This window comes from Delphinapterus leucas, chromosome 6 (assembly GCF_059928025.1).
Source record: "Delphinapterus leucas isolate spDelLeu-1000000601 "Yukka" chromosome 6, BTC_Dleu_Yukka2, whole genome shotgun sequence".
NCBI lineage: Eukaryota > Metazoa > Chordata > Mammalia > Artiodactyla > Monodontidae > Delphinapterus > Delphinapterus leucas.
Window position 1 is genome coordinate 74,375,616 of NC_143134.1, and position 20,714 is coordinate 74,396,329.

The window sequence follows — 20,714 nt, forward strand, 5'->3', positions numbered from 1 at the left end:
GGTTTTCTTTTTCCCAGATAGCAAATAATTTTAGTTTCATGGTATAATTTTTATTTTTTTAATTTTTATTTTGAAAGAATTTCAAACTTAAGGGAAAATTTGCATTAAGGGTAAAGAATTCATGAATACTTGTTACCCAGATTCACCAATTAAGACTTTGCTACATTTGCTTTATCAGTTTCTCTCTCTCTCTCTCTCTATATATATATATAAATATGGTATCACATATGTATCGTGTAATGTATACGTATATATACATGTACATACACACACATATATACTTTTGAGTTCTTAAAGTGTGGTCCCTGGGAACAAGCATCACCTGGGTAGTTGGTAGAAATGCAGATTCCTGGGCCCAACCCCGGAATTACTAAATCAGAATTTCTGGGAGTGGCACCCAGCTCTCCAGAGGATACTGAGGTTACCTGGATTTGAGAACCACTGTCCTATGGAAGAACACTTGAGGGGAAATTGTTCTAAGCACTTGCTATTTTTCTCATAAAAGGAGAGAAGTTGGGAAGTGTATGTTAGTTTTTCTAGGGTTGACTGTGACATAAAAGAATCATTGTTGAATTTTTCTCCAGTCTGCTGAATTGATTCACATAAAGGGACTCCATAGGCTAAGGTAAGTTCTAGGGCTTAGTGATCTAATTAAGGTTCAAATATGACTTTCCAAATTATTGCCTGGAATGAATTCACTTCTGTGTACTTAATCTCTCTAAAATTGTTCTAACTTTATTGCTCACACTCATACCAAAAATATCTTACAGAAAAACAATCTTAACAAAGAAGCTTAATGACTATATACATTAGTGTTCACCAAAGTGGCTTATTATAATTTTCAGAGGATGAGAGTTAAAATTGAATCTACCCTTTCTAGAAAGCAATTTAATAAGATTGTCAAACATTGAGGTAATCAATGAAATCATCAACTACATAAAATTTCATTCATCCTTACAATTACAAAGTCACATTTCTCCCTTTACACAAATGATTTAGGGTTTTACAACCTGCAAAGTGAAGATTCCCAGCTTGAAAGCGTGTGTGTGTGTGTGTGTGTGTGTGTGTGTATTTGAAAATGGAGCCTGAGTCTTACAACCGGTTGACATTGTTACCAATAATTATGTCTGTAGCCTGGTTCAGTTACCAGCAATCATAAAATAGGCTGATCATGATTGTGTATGTAGAATAAGGAATACATTTCTAAAGAAGGAACACTGGAAAACATTTATTTGGGCTATTAACGTCTGGGTACATCTCTGTGGCGCAGTCCTTTCAGGGAAGTTCCTTCATAATTAATATGACAATTAAGTCAAATTATAATAAATAGCTTAAGTTTCTAATCATCATCTGGGACTGTTTCTTAGCGTGTTCTAAAATGAAATCCTTCCTGTATTTAGGATTTTTGTGTCAAGAGGGGAAGTAGGTCTAACATTCATTCCCTGGGGTTTATAAGCTATAGGACTTAGATAGTATTTGTGTATGTTTATTCTAAAACTTCAAGGAGCCCCATCTCACAACATCTCAGATAAGGAAGATGGGAGAACACATGAACAAAGGACACGACCTAATATATTTTGGGATTTTTTTACTCCTTTCCTACAGGCAAATCAATCTTTTGGAAACTGACCATTTTCAATAATCTCCCTGTAATTTTGATGGTATATCTCCCAACAATCCTAGCCATCATTTATATTTAAAAGTCTTCCAACACCCTGCTCATGCCACCACCCCCTGCCCCATTTGGTTCTCTCTCCTTAGGATTCACTTTGACAACGGGCAACTCTTTCCTCTGTCCTAACTTCAAACCCAAGATGCAGCATGTGAAGTCCTGCCCCATATCAGATCACATTTCTGACAAGTGATCCATGAAAAATTAACAATACAGGTTTTATGGCAATGTAGTCATAAGAGCTCTGAATCTGGGATCCAGACACCTAAATTTGAGCTTGGGTCTGGCTGCTAATTAGTTTGTAACCTTGGACTTATGCTAAAACTCATTGTTCTCATCTGTAAAATGGGGTAGTTGGAGTAGGTGAACTAGAAAATACCCTTGACCGTTCAACTTCTGATACCTTTTCTCCCCCAGTTTTATTGAGATATAATTGACATACAGCACTGTCTAAGTTTAAGGTAAACAGCATGACTTATCTATATTGTGAAAAAATTACCGCAGGTTTAGTTAACATCCATCATTTCATACAGATACAAAAAACAGAAAAAAAAAAAGAAAAAAAATGGTTTTTTCCTTGTGGTGAGAATTATTAGGATCTATCCTCTCAACAACTTTCAAATATACCATACAGCAGTGTTAACTACAGTCATCATGTTGTACTTTACATCCCTAGCACTTATTTATCTTACGGCTGGAAGTTTGAAACTTTTAATCACCTTCATCCATTTCCTTCATCCCCCATCATCTGCCTCTGATAACTGCAAATCTGATCTCCTTTTCGATGAGTTTGGTTTCCTTCTTCTTCTTCCTCTTCCCCTTCTTCTCCTTCTCCTTCTTCTCTCCACAAGTAAGCGAGATCATTCAGTGTTTATCTTTCTCTGTCTGACTTATTTCACTTAGCATAATACCCATCCATGTTGTCACAAATGGTGGGACTTCCTTCTTTTCATGGCTGAGTAATATTCTAGTGTGTGTGTATATGTAAGTATGTTTGCATATATATGTGTACATATATATATATACACGTACATACATATATATACATATATATATATATATATCTCACGAGTTCTTTATTCATCCATTGATGGACACTGAAGTTGTTTCCATGTCTTCAGTATTATAGATATCATGCTTCTATGAGCATGGGGGCGCAGATATCTCTTTGATATAGTGTTTTTGTTTCCTTTGTATATATTCCCAGAAGTGTAATTGCTGGATCATATGGTAATGCTATTTTTAATTTTTGAGGCATTTCCATACTGTTTTCCATAGTGGCTTTAGCAATTTACAATCCCACCAACACTGCACAAGGGTTCCCTTTTCTCTACATCCTTGTCAACACTTATGTTTTTGATAACAGCTATTCTGATAGATGTGAGGTGATATCTCATTATGGTTTTGATTTGTATTTCCCTGATGATTAATGATGTAGAGCACCTTTTCATTTGTGTATCATTTTTGGAAAAATGTTTATTCAGGTTGTTTGCCCATTTTAAAAATTGGACTATTTAGTTTTTTTCTATTGAATTATGAGTTCCTTATACAGTTTGGATATTAACCCCTTGTCAGATATATAGTTTGCAAATATTTTTCCCATTCCATAGGCTGCCTGTCCATTTTGTTGATCATTCCTTTTGCTGTGCAGAAGCTTTTCAGTCTGATGTAGTCCCATTTGTTTATTTTTGAATTTGTTGCTTGTACTATAGGTGTCATATCAAAAAAATCATTGCCTAGACCCATATTAAGGCGATTTTTTCCTATGTTTTCTTCTAGGAGTTTAATGGTTTCCAGTCTTACCTTTAAATCTCTAATCCATTTCAAGTTATTTTTTTCAAGTGTTTGTAAGATAGGGGTCTAGTTTCATTCTTTTGCATGTGAATATCCAATTTTTCCAGCACCATTTATTGCAGAGACTGCCTTTTCCCCACTGAGTAATGTTGGCGAGTGTTAGTTGACCATATATGCATAGATTTATTTCTGGACTCTTAATTCTGTTCCATTGGCCTATGTGTCTGTTTTTACGCCAGCACCACGCCATTTTGATTACTACGGCCTTATGATATAGGTTGAAATCAGGAAGTGTGATGCCTCCCACTCTGTTGTTCTTTTTCAGGAATATTTTGGCTATTCAGGGTTTTAGGGGCTCTATATAAAACTGGGGATTGTTTTTCTTCTTTTTAAAAAAAAAGCCACTGGAATCTTGATAGGAATTGCTTTGAATCTATGGATGGCTTTGAGTAGTATGGACATTTTAACTATTAATTCTTTCAATCCATGAACACAGGATACCTTTCCATTTATTTGTGTCTTCTTTGATTCATTGATGTCATAGTTTTCAGTGGAGAGAGCTTTTACCTTCTTGGTTAAATTTATTCCTAAGTATTTTATTGTTTTCAATGCTATTGTAAATGGGATCATTTTCTTTATTTCCTTTTCATATAATTCATTATTAGTGTATAGAAATGCTGTTGAATTTTTGTATGTTAATTTTATACCCTGCAAATTTACTGAATTTGTTCATTCTAACAGGTTTTTTTCTGGATTCTTTAGGATTCTTTAGGATTTTGCTGGATTTTTAAGGATTATTTCTTTATAATCGTGTCATCTGCAAATAGAGAATTTAACCTCTTTCTTTTTAATTCTGATACTTTTTATGTCTTATTCTTGCCTGATTGCTCTAGCTAGGACTTCCAGTACTATGTTGAATAGGAGTGGTGAGCATGGGCATTCTTGCCTTGCTGTTGATCTTAGACGAAAAGCTTTCCACGTTTCACCTTTGAGTATGATGTTAGCTATGAGCTTGTCATATATGTTGTTTATTATGTTGAGGCATGTTTCTTCTATACCAAATTTTTTATGAGTTTTTATCATGAATGGATGTTGAATTTTGTCAAATGTTTTTTCTGCATCTATTGAGATGATTGTATAATTTTTTTCTTTCATTCTATTAATGTGATTGATCACATTGATTTGCATACTTTGAAACTTTCTTACCTCCCAGGAATAAATCCCACTAGATCATGGTGAATAATTCTTTCAGTGTGCTGCTATATTTGGTTTGCTAGTATTTTGTTGAGAATTTTTTGCAATCATATTCATCAGGAATATTGGTCTATAGTTTTCTTTTCTTGTAGTGTCCTTTATGGCTTTGGAATCAGGGTGTGCTGGACTCATAAAGTGAATTGGGAAGTATTCCTTCCTCTTCAATTTTTTTGAAGAATAAGCAAAGGATTGGCATTAATTCTTTTTTAAATGTTTGGTTAAATTCACCAGTGAAACTATCGGTCCTGAGCTTTTCTTTGTTGGGAGATTTTTTTTTTTTTTTTTTGCGGCACGCGGACCTCTCACTGTTGCTCCGGACGCGCAGGCTCAGCGGCCATGGCTCACGCGCCCAGCCGCTCCGCGCCATGTGGGATCTTCCCGGACAGGGGAATGAACCCGTGTCCCCTGCATCGGCAGGCGGACTCTCAACCACTGCGCCACCAGGGAAGGCCCTGTTGGGAGATTTTTGATTACCTATTTCAGTCTCCTTACGCGTAATTGGTCTGTTCAGATTTTCTATTCTTCCAGTCTTGGAACGTTATATGTTTCTATGATATCTTTTTCACATTGTATCCCAAGAGCTGCAAATATAAGTTTAAAAAAAGCATAATAAAGAGGAATTTAAAAGGAAATGAACATTTTAAAAGCACAACGTACTAGAAACTGTGCTGAGTATATTTCTATGGATCAACTAATGTAATCTTTACAACTGTGCAGATATTTGCTTTTATCTTCATTTTATAGATAGAAAATTTAATTTCATAGGAGGCAAACAATTTCCCAAGATTACATGGTTTAAAAGTGCCAAGCCTGTCATTTGAACTACTTGGGTTTTAGAGCAAAGAGGTTTGAATCTGTATTTACAATTTTTTTTTAACAGAATAGAACTTGTACAAGCAACCATGTGTGTTTGTTTTTGAATATGTATTTTGATGTACATATATTACTTAAGGACAATTTAAAAAGTAGGGTCAGAGATCACAACCATTTTATTTTTTAAATTTTTTATTTATTTTGAATGAGGTAAAGATTTATAATATTACAGTAGTTTTAGGTATACAGCATAGTGATTCAAAGTTTTTATAGGTTATACTCCATTTAAAGTTAGTGTAAAATATTGACTCTATTCCCTGGGCTGTGCAATATATCCTTGTAGCTTATTTATTTTATTTTTTAAATTTATTTCTTATTGAAATATAGTTGATTTACAATTTTGTGTTAGTTTCGGGTATATAGCAAAGTGATTCAGTTTTATATATTTATAAGTATATATATCCTTTTTCAGATTCTTTTCCCATATGGGTTATTACAAAATACTGAGTATAGTTCCCTGTGCTGTACAGTAGGTCCTTGTTTACCTATTTTATATATAGTACTGTATATATGTTAATCCCAAATTCCTAATTTATCCCTCACCTCCCTTCTCCTTTGGTAACCATAAATTTGTTTTCTGTGTCTCTGAGTCTGTTTCTGTTTTGTAAATAAGTTCATTTGTATCCTGTTTTTTTATTCCACATGTAAGTGATATCATATAATGTTAGTCTTTCTCTGTCTGACTTGCTTCACTCAGTATGGTCATCTCTAGGTCCATCCATGTGGCTGCAAATGACACCATTTCATTATTTTTTATGGCTGAGTAATATTCCATTGTATATATATACACCACATCTTCTTTATCCATTCTTCTCTTGATGGACATTTAGGTTGCTTCCATATCTTGGCTATTGTAAATAGTGCTGCAATGAACATTGGGGTGCATGTATCTTTTTGAAGCATGGTTTTCTCCAGATATATGCCTAGGAGTGGGATTGCAGGATCATATGGTAGCTCTATTTTTAGTTTTTTAAGGAACCTCCATTCTGTTCTCCATAGTGGCTATACCAATTTACATTCCCACCAACAGTGTAGGAAGGTTCCCTTTTCTCCACAGCCTCACCAGCATTTATTATTTGTAGACTTTTTGATGATGGCCTTTCTGACTGGTGTGAGATGATACCTCATTGTAGTTTTGATTTGCCTTTCTCTAATAATTAGCAATGTTGAGCATATTTTCATGTGCCTTTTGGCCATCTGTATGTCTTCTTTGGAGAAATGTTTATTAAGATCTTCTGCCCATTTTTTGACTGGATTGCTTGTTTTTTTCTTTTTTTTTTTAATTGAGCTGCGTGAGTTGTTTGTAGATTTTGTAGATTAACCCCTTGTCGCTTGCATCATTTACAAATATTTTCTCCCATTCTGTAGGTTGTTTTTTTGTCTTGTTTGTAGTTTCCTTTGCTATGCAAAAGCGTTTAAGCTTAATTAGGTCCCATTTGTGTTTTTGTTTTGTTTTGTTTTTTGCGGTACGCGGGCCTCTCACTGTTGTGGCCTCTCCCGTTGCAGAGCACAGGCTCTGGATGCGCAGGCTCAGCGACCATGGCTCACGGGCCCAGCCGCTCCACAGCATGTGGGATCTTCCCTGACTGGGGCACGAACCCGTGTCCCCTGCATCGGCAGGCGGACTCTCAACCACTGCACCACCAGAGAAGCCCCCATTTGTTTATTTTTGTTTTTATTGTATTTTCATTACTCTAAGAGGTGGATCCAAAAAGATATGGCTGCAATTTATGTCAGAGTGTCCTGCCTATGTTTTCCTCTAGGAGTTTTATAGTATGTGGTCTTACATTTATGTCTTTAATCCATTTTGAGCTTATTTTTTGTGTATGGTGTTGAGAGTGTTCTAATTTCATTCTTTTACACGTGGCTGTCCAGTTTTCCCAGCACCACTTATTGAAGAGACTGTCTATTCTCCATTGTATATTCTTGCCTCCTTTGTCAAAGATTATTGACCATAGGTGCGTGGGTTTATTTCTGGGCTTTCCATTGATCTATATTTCTGTTTTTGTGCCAGTACCATACTGTTTTGATTATAAGATATTGACTATATTCCCTGTGCTGTATAATATATCCTTGTAGCTTATTTATTTTATAGATAGTAGTTTGTACCTCTTAATCCCCTACCCCTATCTTGCCCCTCCCCCCTTTCCTCTCCTTACTGGTAACCACTAGTTTGTTCACTATATTGGTGAATCTGTTTCTGTTTTGTTATATTCATTCATTTTATTTTTTAGATTACACATACAAGTAATAAGATACAGTCTTTGTTTTTTCTCTGACTTATTTCACTAAGTGTAATACCCTCCAGGTCCATCCATGTTGTTGCAAATGGCAAAATTTTATTCTTTTTCATGGCTGAGTATATTCCAGTGTGTGTGTGTGTGTGTGTGTATTTATATATAATATATATATTATATATATATATCACATATTCTTTACCCATTCATCTGTTGATGGACACTTAGGTTGTGTCTGTATCTTGGCTATTGTATTGATACATAATGCTGCTGTGAACACTGGGGTGCATGCATCTTTTTGAATTAATGCTTTTGTTTTCTTCAGATATATACCCAGGAATTGCTAGATCATATGGTAGTTCTATTTTTAGTTTTCTGAGGAACCTCCATACTGTTTTCTATAGTGGATACACCAATTTATATTCCCACCAACAATGTACTAGTGTTCCCTTTTCTCCACAACCTTGCCAGCAGCTGTTATTTGTGGTCTTTTTGATGACAGGTGTGAGGTGATGTCTCATTGTGGTTTTGATTTGCATTTCTCTGATGATTAGCGATGTTGAGCAACTTTTCATGTCCCTGTTGGCCACCTGAATGTTTTCTTTGGAAAAATGTCTAATCAGATCTTCTGCCCATTTTTAATTTTGGGTTTTTTTGATATTGAGTTGTATGAGCTGTTAATATGTTTTGAACATTAATCCCCTGCTGGTCATATAATTTGCTAATATTTTCTCCCACTCAGTAGGTTGTCTTTTCATTTTATCAATGGTTTCCTTTGCTGTGCAAAAGCTTTTAACTTAAAGTAGGTTCCATTTGTTTATTTTTGTTTCCTTTACCTTAGGGACAGATTAAAAAAATATTGCTATGATTTATGTCAAAGAGTATTCTGCCTATGTTCTCTTCTAAGAGTTTTATGTTTTCCAGTCTTACATTTATGTCCTTAATCCATTTTGAGTTTATTTTTGTATATAGTATGAGAAAATATTCTAATTTCATTCTTTTACATGTAACTCTTCAGTTTTTCCAGTACCACTTATTGAAGAGACTATCTTTTCCCTACTTTATATTCTTGCCTCCTTTGTCACAGATGAGTTGACTCTAAGTGCATGGGTTTATTTCTGGGCTCTCTATTCTGTTCCATTGATCTATGTATCTGTTTTTGTGCCAGTACTATACTGTTTTGATTACTGTAGCTTTGTAGTATTGTCTGATGTCCACGAGGATGATACCTCCAGCCTTGTTCTTCTTTCACAAGATTGCTTTGGCTATTTGGGATCTTTTGTGTTTCCATACAAATTTTGGAATTATTTGTTCTAATTTTGTGAAAAATGCCATTGGTATTTTGATAGGGATTGCATTGAATCTGTAGATTGCCTTGAGTAATATGGTCATTTAAGCAATGTTAATTCTTCCAATTTATGAAAACAGTATATCTTTCCATCTGTTTGTGTCATTTTCAGTTTCTCTCATCAGTGTCTTATAGTTTTCTGAGTACAGGTCTTTTACCTTCTTAGTTAGATTTATTCCTAGATATTTTATTCTTTTTGAGGTGATGGTAAATGGGATTGTTTTTTAAACTTCTCTTTCTGATTGTTGTTAATGTATAGAAGTGCAACAGATTTCAGTATATTAATTTTGTATCCTGCAACTTTACCAAATTCACTGAGCTCTGGTAGTTTTTTGGTGGTATCTTTAGGATTTTCTATGAATAGTATCATGTCATCTGTAAACAGTGACAGTTTTACTTCTTCCTTTTCAATTTGGTTTCTTTCTATTTCTTTTCCTTTTCTGATTATTATGGCATTATAACCATTATAGAGAATGAGAAACTTGACACAGAAGAAATACATAACTCACTTAAGGATTAATTTTCTGGTAGTAGAACTGGAAAGGAAGGGGTTTTACATGGGGTTCTTCTGTAGTTTTAGAAGTCAAAGATTCCACAGTGGACATTATGAAAACTATGTAGCCATAAGCAGTCTTCCAGGGAGGATGAAAAATTGTACCCTCTGAATTAAGTTTTTTAAAATTCAAGAAGCTATTTAATAAGTTGCAAATGTTTGTTTGGTGTCATATGAGAGATACCCCTTGAGGGATGTACAGGTGGCATCACCTGCCCAAGAACCCTAACAGCCATGCATAAGCCCTGGGCTGCATGGTTTGGATAATTTACTCAAATGGAAAGGCTGACTTGTTCCTTTAGGAAAACAGACCATTCATTTAAAGAAAGTGAAAATCTTTTTCTTTTCCTAAGATGGGCACAAAAAGCTGTGTAAATTCCATTCCACAGAAGGTGTCACAAAAAAAAAAAAAAAAAAGATAGTGTCAAAGGAAATACTTCTAATGGAAGAATATTGGCCAGTAAAATGTACCTGCCCATTTTCCTTAGACCCCTGACATATGACTCCAAGGAAGTCTCTTTTCAGGACCCTTGTTTGGTGCAGTGAGTTGAGTCTGGACAGGGCTCCAAAAAGAGAGTTGCTGCAGGCTTCCTCTAGCAGCATTTACTGGCAAGGGGAAATATTCCCCAAGGTCAGGGGCAGGGACATTGCCTACATGCAGATAATCAGAAGGCACAGGATGGACTCAAATATTTGTGGCTTTCTCACCCCCTTCAGTATTTCTCAATATGTAGAAAATATCTTTCTAGAAACTACTAACACCTTTTATCTCAAACCGTCAACACTAATAGTGGTACCAACCCATTTTTTCTACCATAGGTAGTGACTCATTTTCTTGGGACCAGAGATTCCATCACACATTTTTCAATCTGCTGCCCCTGCTCCCACACCACCCTTCCCAGCTGCAGAGCAAGGCATACCATGGGTGTCAATGAATGGTTAGTGGGTTTAGTTCATTCCCAGTTCGATTTTTTTTAATACTTACAGGTTGGGCTATACAAGTCTCACAATTCCTTTGGCGATTGCACATTACTACTAGTAGTGGAAGCTCAGAAGTAATCATAGTTACTCAGCCATAAAAAAGAAGAAATAATGCCATTTGCAGGAACATGGATGGACCTAGAGATGATCATACTAAGTGAATTAAGTCAGACAGAGGAAGACAAATATTATATGATATCACTTATATGTGGAATCTAAAATATGACACAAATGAATCTATGTACAAAACAGAAACAGACTTACAGACATAGAAAACAAACTTATGGTTACCAAAGGGGAAAGGGAAAGGGGAGTGATACATTAGGAGTACAGGACTAACAGGTACAAACTACTATACATAAAATAGATAAGCAACAAGGATTTACTGTATAGCACAGGGTACTATATTCAATATCTTGTAATAATCTATAGTGGAAAATAACCCAAATATATATCTCTATGTATATTCAGTTATATATATAACAAAGTTATTCCATTATATATATATATATATATATATGTATTTATAAACTATATATATATATTTATAAACTATATATCTATAAAAATGGAATCACTTTGCTGTACACTTGAAACTAACATAATACTATAAATCAACTACAATTTTTTAAAAAGGAAGTAATCATAGTGGGGATTAGCTGTACATTTCTGAACTGCAAAAGCCAGCCCAAGTTTGCGGTCAGGGCTTCTCTTTCTGCTTCCTTGAAAAGTTGTTACAAGGGTCAGGTCACTTCTTGTCTTAATCCTTTAAATCAATGTGTGCCTGTCCGTCCGCAGTGAAAAGGGTACATGAAGCAGACAGACCTTCTAGATCCAAATATGGTGGAAAGGAAAGGGCCTGGGTTCCCTTCTGCAGCATCAGGCACTGTCGCCCCTCACCCTTCCACAGTCACTATCCTGTACCTTCAACTGCTAGAAACATAGTTGAGAATCAGAATGTACTATTTTTTTGTTCCCTTGTTTGTTTCTAAGACTCTGAAACACACAATACTTATGTAACAAAGTCTGTATGCCAGGATCTTATTTTGGGTGTGATTTCTATGGCAATTTCTGCCCAGTCTTCTAGACTGGACAGCCCAGGTGAGATATGCACAGATCCCTCAGGTTCACTGCACATTCCTACTACAGCGCCCCCCGTGTTGGGGGTCCTTTAATGCAGACATAAGAAAGGAAAGTATCTTTATTTGAACATAACCACCTCACTATAGGCAAACAAAATTTCTACTAAATAACTTGACACATTTCAACTAAAAAAAAACCTCATGAATGGAGGTCCGGTTTTAATCTTTACTCCTTCTTTTGGAATAGTGGGTAGGGCTGTAGTTCTCTGTCCATGAGTAGCTAGGACAGAGCCACCATCTTATTTCTGAGGTTTTCACATGTCTGTATATGCTCTTCATCATTATGCAAGATATTTATGACCACAAAAAGCATCTCCTAGACCGTTTGTTGCTGCTTCTCACAGGGTTATTTACATTGGTCTCTTCTTTTTCCGTCCTCATGTTATACTCATGATCACCTTCTTATGCTGCCCTGGGGATGGACTTCCAGGGTCTCGTTTATTCTTTGGTCATCCACTTAGTAAGAGGCCTGGGGTCATGTCAGACCCTATCCTGTCCATTTTAATTCCAGGTGTAAGACTCCACTAGTCACATCTTTCTCGAGGGCATTCTTGTCGTGCACTGGTGACTCCAGTTCTTTAGAAGGTCTGACTCTGGCAGCTGACTCAGTCCTGCACTCTCAGTCTTGGGAGGGTCTCTTCCCTAATCACAGTGCCCTGGATAAGGAAAAATCAGCTCTCTGGATGAGCAATGTTTCTTTACCAAAATCTAATCCATAGAATACTAGGTAATAGGGATCTAAATACATGTAACATAAAGCAAAAAAATGATACCCTGTGTGTCCATATGGAGGGATTTGAGGGCCTTTACTCATTCATTGATTCCCTCATTTACCACATCCTTAGTGAAAGTTCTAGAGGACACCACTGATATCCTTCCCAGGTCCCCAGCTTTTCTGTGCCACACAGCTAGCTGCTCACAGCTTCGCCTTTCTTCTAACTTTTGACTGTGACTGCTGAAGTCACCTTGTCCACTTAGAGACTCTGGGAGTTGATGACCCACCGTGCCCTCATGGCCTCTGCTGCTTAATGACTGGCCTTACTGTGGAGGAAGCATTTGACATACCACTTTCCTTGCCTCCCAAATGGACAAACTCTGTGGTGCAACTGATGCTCCAGAGCTCCCCTGGGACCCAGAGACTGGGACTTTCCCCTGGCATCACACCATTGCTGAACTTCATCCTCTTTTCTCTCTTGCCTCCACGATCCCTTAGCAACTTCTCCTAGGAACACGTCCTTAATAAATCACATGCACTTATATGTTTTTTAATTTAAAAATTTTTTTTAACTTTTTATTTTATATTGGAGTATAGTTGATTAACAATGTTGTGATAGTTTCAGGTATACAGCAAAGTGATTCCGTTATACATACACATGTATCTATTCTTTTTCCAATTCTTTTCCCATTTAGGTCATTGCATAATATTGAGCAGAGTTCCCTGTGCTGTATAGTAGGTCCTTGTTTGTTATCCATTTTAAATATAGCAGTGTGTACATGTCAATCCCCAACTCCCTAACCATCCCTTTCTCCCACCCTTCCTACCTGGTAACCATAAGTTTAGTTCTCTAAGTCTGTGAGTTTGTTTCTGTTTTGCAAATAAGTTCATTTGTATCATTTTTTTAAAGATTCCCCATATAAGTAATATCATATGATATTTTTCTTTCTCTGTCTGACTTACTTCACTCAGTATGACAATCTCTAGGTCCATCCATGTTGCTGCCAATGGCATTATTTCATTCTTTCTAATGGCTGAGTAACATTCTGTTGTATATATGTACCACATCTTCTTTATCCATTCCTCTGTCCATGGACATTAAGTTGCTTCCATGTCTTGGCTATTGTAAACAGTGCTACAGTGAACATGGGGGTGCATGCATTCTTTTGGACCGTGTTTTTCTCTGGATATATGCCCAGGAGTAGGATTGCTGGATCATATGGTAGTTCTATTTTTAGTTTTTTAAATAAACTCCATACTGTTCTCCATAGTGGCCATGCCAACTTACATTCCCACCAGCAGTGTAGGAGGGTCCCCTTCTCTCCACACCCTCTCCAGCATTTACTATTTATGGATTTTGATGATAGCCATTTTGACTGTTGTGAGGTGATATTTCATTATAGTTCTGATTTGCATTTCTCTAATAATTAGCAATGTTGAACATCTTTTCATGTGCCTCTTGGCCATCTGTATGTCTTCTTTGGAGAAATGTCTATTTAGGTCTTCTGCCCATATTTTGATTGGGTTATTTGTTTTGATGATATTAAGCTGCATGAGCTGTTTGTAAATTTTGGAGACTAATCCCTTGTCGACCACATCATTTGCAAATATTTTCTCCCAATCTGTGAGTTGTCTTTTCATTTTGTTTATGGTTTCCTTTGCTGTGCAAAAGCTTTTGAGTTTAATTAGGTCCCATTTGTTTATTTTTGTTTTTATTTCCATTACTCTGGGAGACGGATTGAAAAATATCTCGCTGTGATTTATGTCAGAGAGTGTTCTGCCTATGTTTTCCTCCAAGAGTTTTATAGTGTGCTGTCTCACATTTAGGTCTTTAATCCATTTTGAGCTTATTTTTGTGTATGGTGTTAAAGAATGTTCTAATTTCATTTTTTTTACACGTAGCTGTCTGGGCTTCCCAGCACCATTTGTTGAAGAGACTGTCCATTCTCCCTTGTATAGTCTTGCCTCCTTTGTCTTAGATCAATTGACAATAGGTGTGTGGGTTTATTTCTGGGCTTTCTATACTGTTCCATTGATCTATTTTTCTATTTTTGTGTCAGTACCATACTGTTTTGATGACTATAGCTTTGTAGTATAGTCTGAAGCCAGGGAGCCTGAATGCTCCAGCTCTATTTTTCTTTCTCAAGATTGCTTTTGCTTGCACTCGTATTTTTGGTTCAGGGTCTGCTTCTGAGAAAACACCATCTAAGGTAAGCACCTTCTACATGCAAGACAATGTGATTATGTTCTAGTGAAGAGACCGTAGTGGAGAAATTAAAAAATGAAATAAATGGGTTTTAAAATGTTGTTAAGCATCGTGGATCTCTAATGAAATACATGGTCTATGAGTCAGGATCATGAAAGAAAAGAGATGGTATACTCAACTTACCTATGGGTGAAGGATCCATACTCAGAAAACTATAAGATGCAAGTGAAAGAAATTGAAGACGACACAAACAGATGGAAAGATATACCATGTTCTTGGATTGGAAGAATGAATATTGTTAAAACGACCACACTACCCAAGGCAATCTACAGATTCAATGCAGTCCCTCTCAAAATACCAATGACGTTTTTCACAGAACAAGAACAAATAACTTTAAAATTTGTATGGAAACACAAAAGACCCTGAATAGCCAAAACAATCTTGAGGAAGAAGAACAGAGCTGGAAGAATCATGCTCCCTGACCTCAGACTATACGACAAAGCTACAGACACCACATCTCCACTTCTTACCTTGTTATTTGTACTCTCAATCATAGACCCACCTTGCCTCTCCTCACTGTGATCTTTGCTCCCGTCTTGAGTCTGGTTCAGATTCTCCTCCAGTTATGCTCCCCTGAGCAATATCTGCTTGCCCTCCTCTTATCACTACCTGCAGGATCCTTTTCTGTGAGACAGCAGCCTCCGGCAGCACCCTGCCCTCCTAACCACTAGAGGGCAGTGCTTCCAGCCTAGGGAGCAGAACCCAGCTCTCCTTCCCCACCCCTACCCCCCACAAGGAGACAAAAATCAAAAGAGGGCTGCCTCAAGAGCTCTCAGCTCGCATGATCAGCTGCCCATCCTAAGAAAAGTCTTTTAACACTTCCTTTTTTTAATTTTTGCTCTTTCCTACTCCGTGGGTATGGATTCCATAGGCACTAAAAGGCATACTTGTATTCAGATAGGAGATTATGTGTTTTGAAAAGAGGGGAAGAGTTCAGACGTTCCCGCTAGAGTCTATTTAACCTATTGCATAAAACAGAATTCTAATCAGCTCTGTTACCTCATTTCTGACTCCACAGTGGATTCGAAAGAAGGGTGGAGTCAGCAGTGGTGTTAGAAATGGGCAGTGAGATAGTGAGGGAACAGGTGAAAATGGAAATAGAAACAAGAACTCAGAATGCAGTGCAGGCAGTTCACATGCAGACCACCAGCTTTGTAGTAGAAAAAAGTCGGAGAACTGTACTCAGACCTCAGCCACTTCTTAGCACCTTATTGCTCTTACTTATGGGCACAGAGTCATTTTTTACAAGGAAAAATACGAGCCTCCTAGAAAATGGTTAATGTCGGTCATTGTACTCTGTTTAAAAACTCAGTGAAGAATGTAATGCACCTTTTAAAAAATGTTCGTCTTCTGGTTAAATAGTAATAGTTAACATTTGCTAAGTACGATGAGCTAAGCACTGTGCTAATATATTTATTACATTCTTTAATTGTCATAACTCTGCAAGGTAGGAACTATCATCCTCCTCATTTTGTAGGTAAGGAAGGTGAGGTTTTGAAAAGTTAAGTCAGGTGCCTGCCTGCCACCCAGTTAGCAGCACCAGTGCTGGAATTAGGCATGACAGCCCATGCCTTTAATCACTATCTTCTATCTGCAAAACCTGACAAACGTTATAGTGGTTCAGAGGCTACACCATCAGCTCTCTGGAGCATTCCCTTCATCCATAAACCATGTCTGATAAATGGGGCAAAATCGTACTACTGAAACTGGGTAATTCCAAGAGGATGCTCGAAGTAATGGAATAAACAGAACAATAACAAAAGGTATTGAATAAAAAAGACATACAATTCAATCATCCTAAAGGGACGAGAATCGATTTGATTCAGCTTTTAATAAATCTCTGAGGGGGAAAAACATACACAAGCTCTGCCGGAGGTGACTCAGTGTTTACCAATCCGTCAGGTCAAGTCTGTCTTTGTCAGTCCACCGGTTTCTCTGTAGCCTTGGTCTCTGCCATCTCGGAAATGTGGATGTCTTCTCCTGCCCTCCACAAGAGGGCGCTGAGTTCCCCAGCACGGGACCCACCTCATGCCAAGAGACCCGCTGAAACAGGATAGAACCACTAGGGGGAAGCAGTGAGGTCCTTATGCTTCATTCTTCCCTGAGATTTCAAATTTCTACTCTTTGTTTTTGATGTCATCATTTTAAAGATGCTCTCATCTGAGAGACATATTTCATCGTGCGTGGATGGTGCCACAGAAAACCGGGCTCTGCAAATCACCGGGGCACACTTCAGCTCAGCGTTTCCATCTCATCAGGGCGAGTCTGATATCAGCAGTTAACTTTGCAGGAGGCCCCAGGTAAACAGCTTGCCTAGTAGAAAAGGGATTTTCTTCTACTCAGTCTACTCATAACATTTTGCAGGACATATTAAATCCATTAAACTTTTCCCCGTTTCAAGAAAGCATCATCGATCACAAACAACTGCAAAATATCTGATTCTTGTCATTTCTTTTTTGAGGGAGTTGGAGTGAATACAGAAGTACAAAGACAATAGGAGAGGCCAAATCCGGATAGAAGTAGCCCACACACTCTTCAAATGAGTCGTTTGGGTTCCGAAGGAACTGTGCCACCTAACAGCACCTCCTGAAGACTCTTCTGGAAGACTACAGAATGCACCTCCTGAAGACTCTTCTGGAAGACTACAGAATGCACCTCCTGAAGACTCTTCTGGAAGACTACAGAATGCTACATCGGGTATGCCCTGAAAAGAGCTCTGAAGGGATTAGCTCGACGATGATTACTCGGGGTTTGATTTTTCAAGTGCCCTCTCCTGTACATGTGGCTAAGGACACATCGCTTGAATGGATACAGTTAAGATTTTAACACAAATACAAGTGGGAGATTGGAGACGGCTCAGGATGTTCTTCAACATGGACTAATAAATGGCCATTTAAAATGATGCCGAGGAGGATACGTATTGATACAGAAAGATAGTTGCAAGATATTGAGTTTTCTAAAGTAAGTTCTAAAGCAGTATGAGCCCATTTATATAATATAGATTTATATCCATGCATTCAAAAAAGTCTGAAAGGCATGTTTAGTATCTCTGGATGGTAGAATTATAAGTGATATTTCTTTTTTCCCCTTCCTTTTGCTTATCTGTGGCTTCAAAATTTTCTACCCAAACCATGTATTGCATGTATGATTTTAAGTTCACCAAAATGTGCACTTTGTATCATTTGCTCTGCAAGGGTTTGTTTAGGTAGAGCCTTCTGATCTTTTTACACAGGATGTTCTCAGACTCACACAATTCTCATCCCCCTGTGCTTACCCTGGGTCCGCAAGGTTGAATTAAGAATGAGCCAGGAACAATTGCTGCTCTTATGTGATGTCGTATTTGCCGTCTTGCTTTCAGAGGGCAATGCCACGTCTCCCAACTGTCCCCGCTCAAGGCTCTGGTCCCCAACGCCACCCCAACCATCTGACGTGTCCTGTCTTATTCTATTTCCCAAGCTCTGTGATTACATAGACCTTTTCCTCTTCCTTGATCGTCCCCTGCACGTGCAGGGCCCCAGGCCTTTGGTCAGTTTTCCCACCACCTGGTAAACCTTTTCCTCTGGCCTCATCTGTCAAAATCTTCTCCATGCTTCAAGGCCCATCTCAAGTGTCTCTTCACTTGGAGCCTTTCCTGAGTTCCCATAGGCTGTGAGCAATCCAGTGTTGCGAGGGTGCGAGTGGGTGGGTGACAAAGGCAGGCGGTGCTCCTATGGTCTCTGCTTTTCGTGGGTGCGTCTCAGGGGCAGTGACCACATCCGCGAACAACCAGCAACCTTCGCCCCCAAAGCCACCGGTACCACGGGTGTTTATAAAGTGAAGTGACATATCTTAACCAAAAATACATGCAACAAACAAGAATCGGACTCTTACTAAAATGTTCCATTGTAATTCACAGGTTGTTTAAGAGAATTTCAAGAGCATACCTGAACACACCTTTCCGTCTTGAGTCACAGCAAAGGTTTTTGCAGAAATGATTTTGGTGGCCGCTGCTAGTATAAGACGGCGGAAAAAGATGGTCTGGGAACACACAGGGCCGTGAGGAACAAGCCCACCCCACACGCCCCGGGAGAAATGGCACACCAGTCCCACCCTGGCCTCTGCTGTCCCGGCCGATGGACATGGGCTCCACGGGGCAGCTGGAACTGCTCGGTCCCTGCACCCTCCCCACCTGAGAATTCCAGGAGGCCCCGAAGCCCCTCCCATCCTGTTTCCGCGTTCTGTCCTGGTCCCCCAGTGATATTGCCATTTTCCCCACTGTCCTCCCAGCCCACCTCTCCCGGGCCTGCCCTCAGCCAGGCAGTGGGGGGTCTCACTGGATGTAAGTGGCCGCTAAGGACAGTTGCAGCCCTCCCGGGTTGGAGGCAGGCAGGTCCTGACCCAGCTGGGCTCAGCTACTCCTGGGTCCTCAAACACCCCACGTGCTTCCCTCCTGTTTCCCACAGGGCATATGCCTTGACCCCTGCCTGGAACTTTCTATCTTAATTCCAGTCCAACTCCCATCCAACCTCCAAGGCCAGCTGAGGTCTCTCTCCCCTAGGGCTCTTCTTGACCGTCCCCACCCCCAGAGCATGTGTCCCCTCATCCTCACAGCACTGGCCTTGCTGTCATTCATTTAGTCCTGGGCACATGCAGGCTTTGCAATCAGGCTGCCGGTTCCCAGGCTGGGCCCGACCACTTGCTGGCTGTGTGACCCTGGGCAAGTTACTTACCTGCGGCTTCCTCAGTTTCCTTGCCTGTAAAATGGGAATAACCGTAGTACCTACCTCATAGCATTGTTGTAAGAATTAAATGAACTAAGCCAGCCATTCCTGCTACATAGTAAGAACTTCATAAGTGTTCATTTTCCCCTGGAGAGCACATCTTTCTCAAGTTAGTACATTCTTATTTACCTTTCTATAATTTACATCTTGTCTTCCTAACAAGGTTACAGCTCCTTTTAGTGCTACGACTGAGCCATTTATCTACAGGGCATTTTTGTAGTCTTCACAGCACCTACCCTGTAACCTACACACAGTAGGCACTTTATAATTACTTACTGCCCAACTTACAAAATGGCAATAGGAGTGTCTTGTCATCTACAAAATAGACCAAAGCAAACTGCCGGTCATAGGTCAGTGTACCCGACTCTGCAAAGCAAACCACCCTGAAACGTGGTGACCTAGAGACCCTGATGACTCCTTATTTCTCATGATTCTGTGGATTGGCTGAGGAGTTGTGTTGGTCGACAGCATTCAGCCAGTGGGTCAACGGGGCCGGAAAGTCCGAGATGGCCTGACTCACGTCTAGCCGTTGGTACTGGCTGTTGGCCGGGTTTCTTGATTCTTCTTGACTTAACTTCACATCCTCCAATAGGCTAGACTGAGCTTTCCAGCCTGGTGGGGGGTGTCTCGGGAATCTAGGGCGTTACAGTGAAAGACACATTACCCTGGAGGTCTAGGCTCTGGAACTTGCCGTGTCCCCTTCACCATATTCTGTTGATCACAGCGGGTCCCAAGGCCAGCCCGGAGCGGAGGAGTGGAGAAATAGGCGCCGCCATTGGATGGGAGGAATGGCAGAGTCATATTGCAAAAGGGGTGTAGACAGAGGGAGGCCTGATCCACTGGGGGCCGTTACCGGAAGCATTTTCCACACATCCTTGGTATGAGGTTTGGTCAGCTTGTGAGATGACAACCTCAGTAACCTTCCTCTCCCGTGCTTTGGGGTTTCACAAAGAGTTTCACAATCATTAGCTGTTTTGACCTTCACAACGACACCAATTCCTCTGAGGCAGGGAGAAGAGGTATTAATCCTCTTTACAACGTAGAATAGAAAGCTGAAGTTAGACACGTGCCCTGACTCGCCCGGCGATTATTAACAGAATTGTACTAGTGTGACAGTTT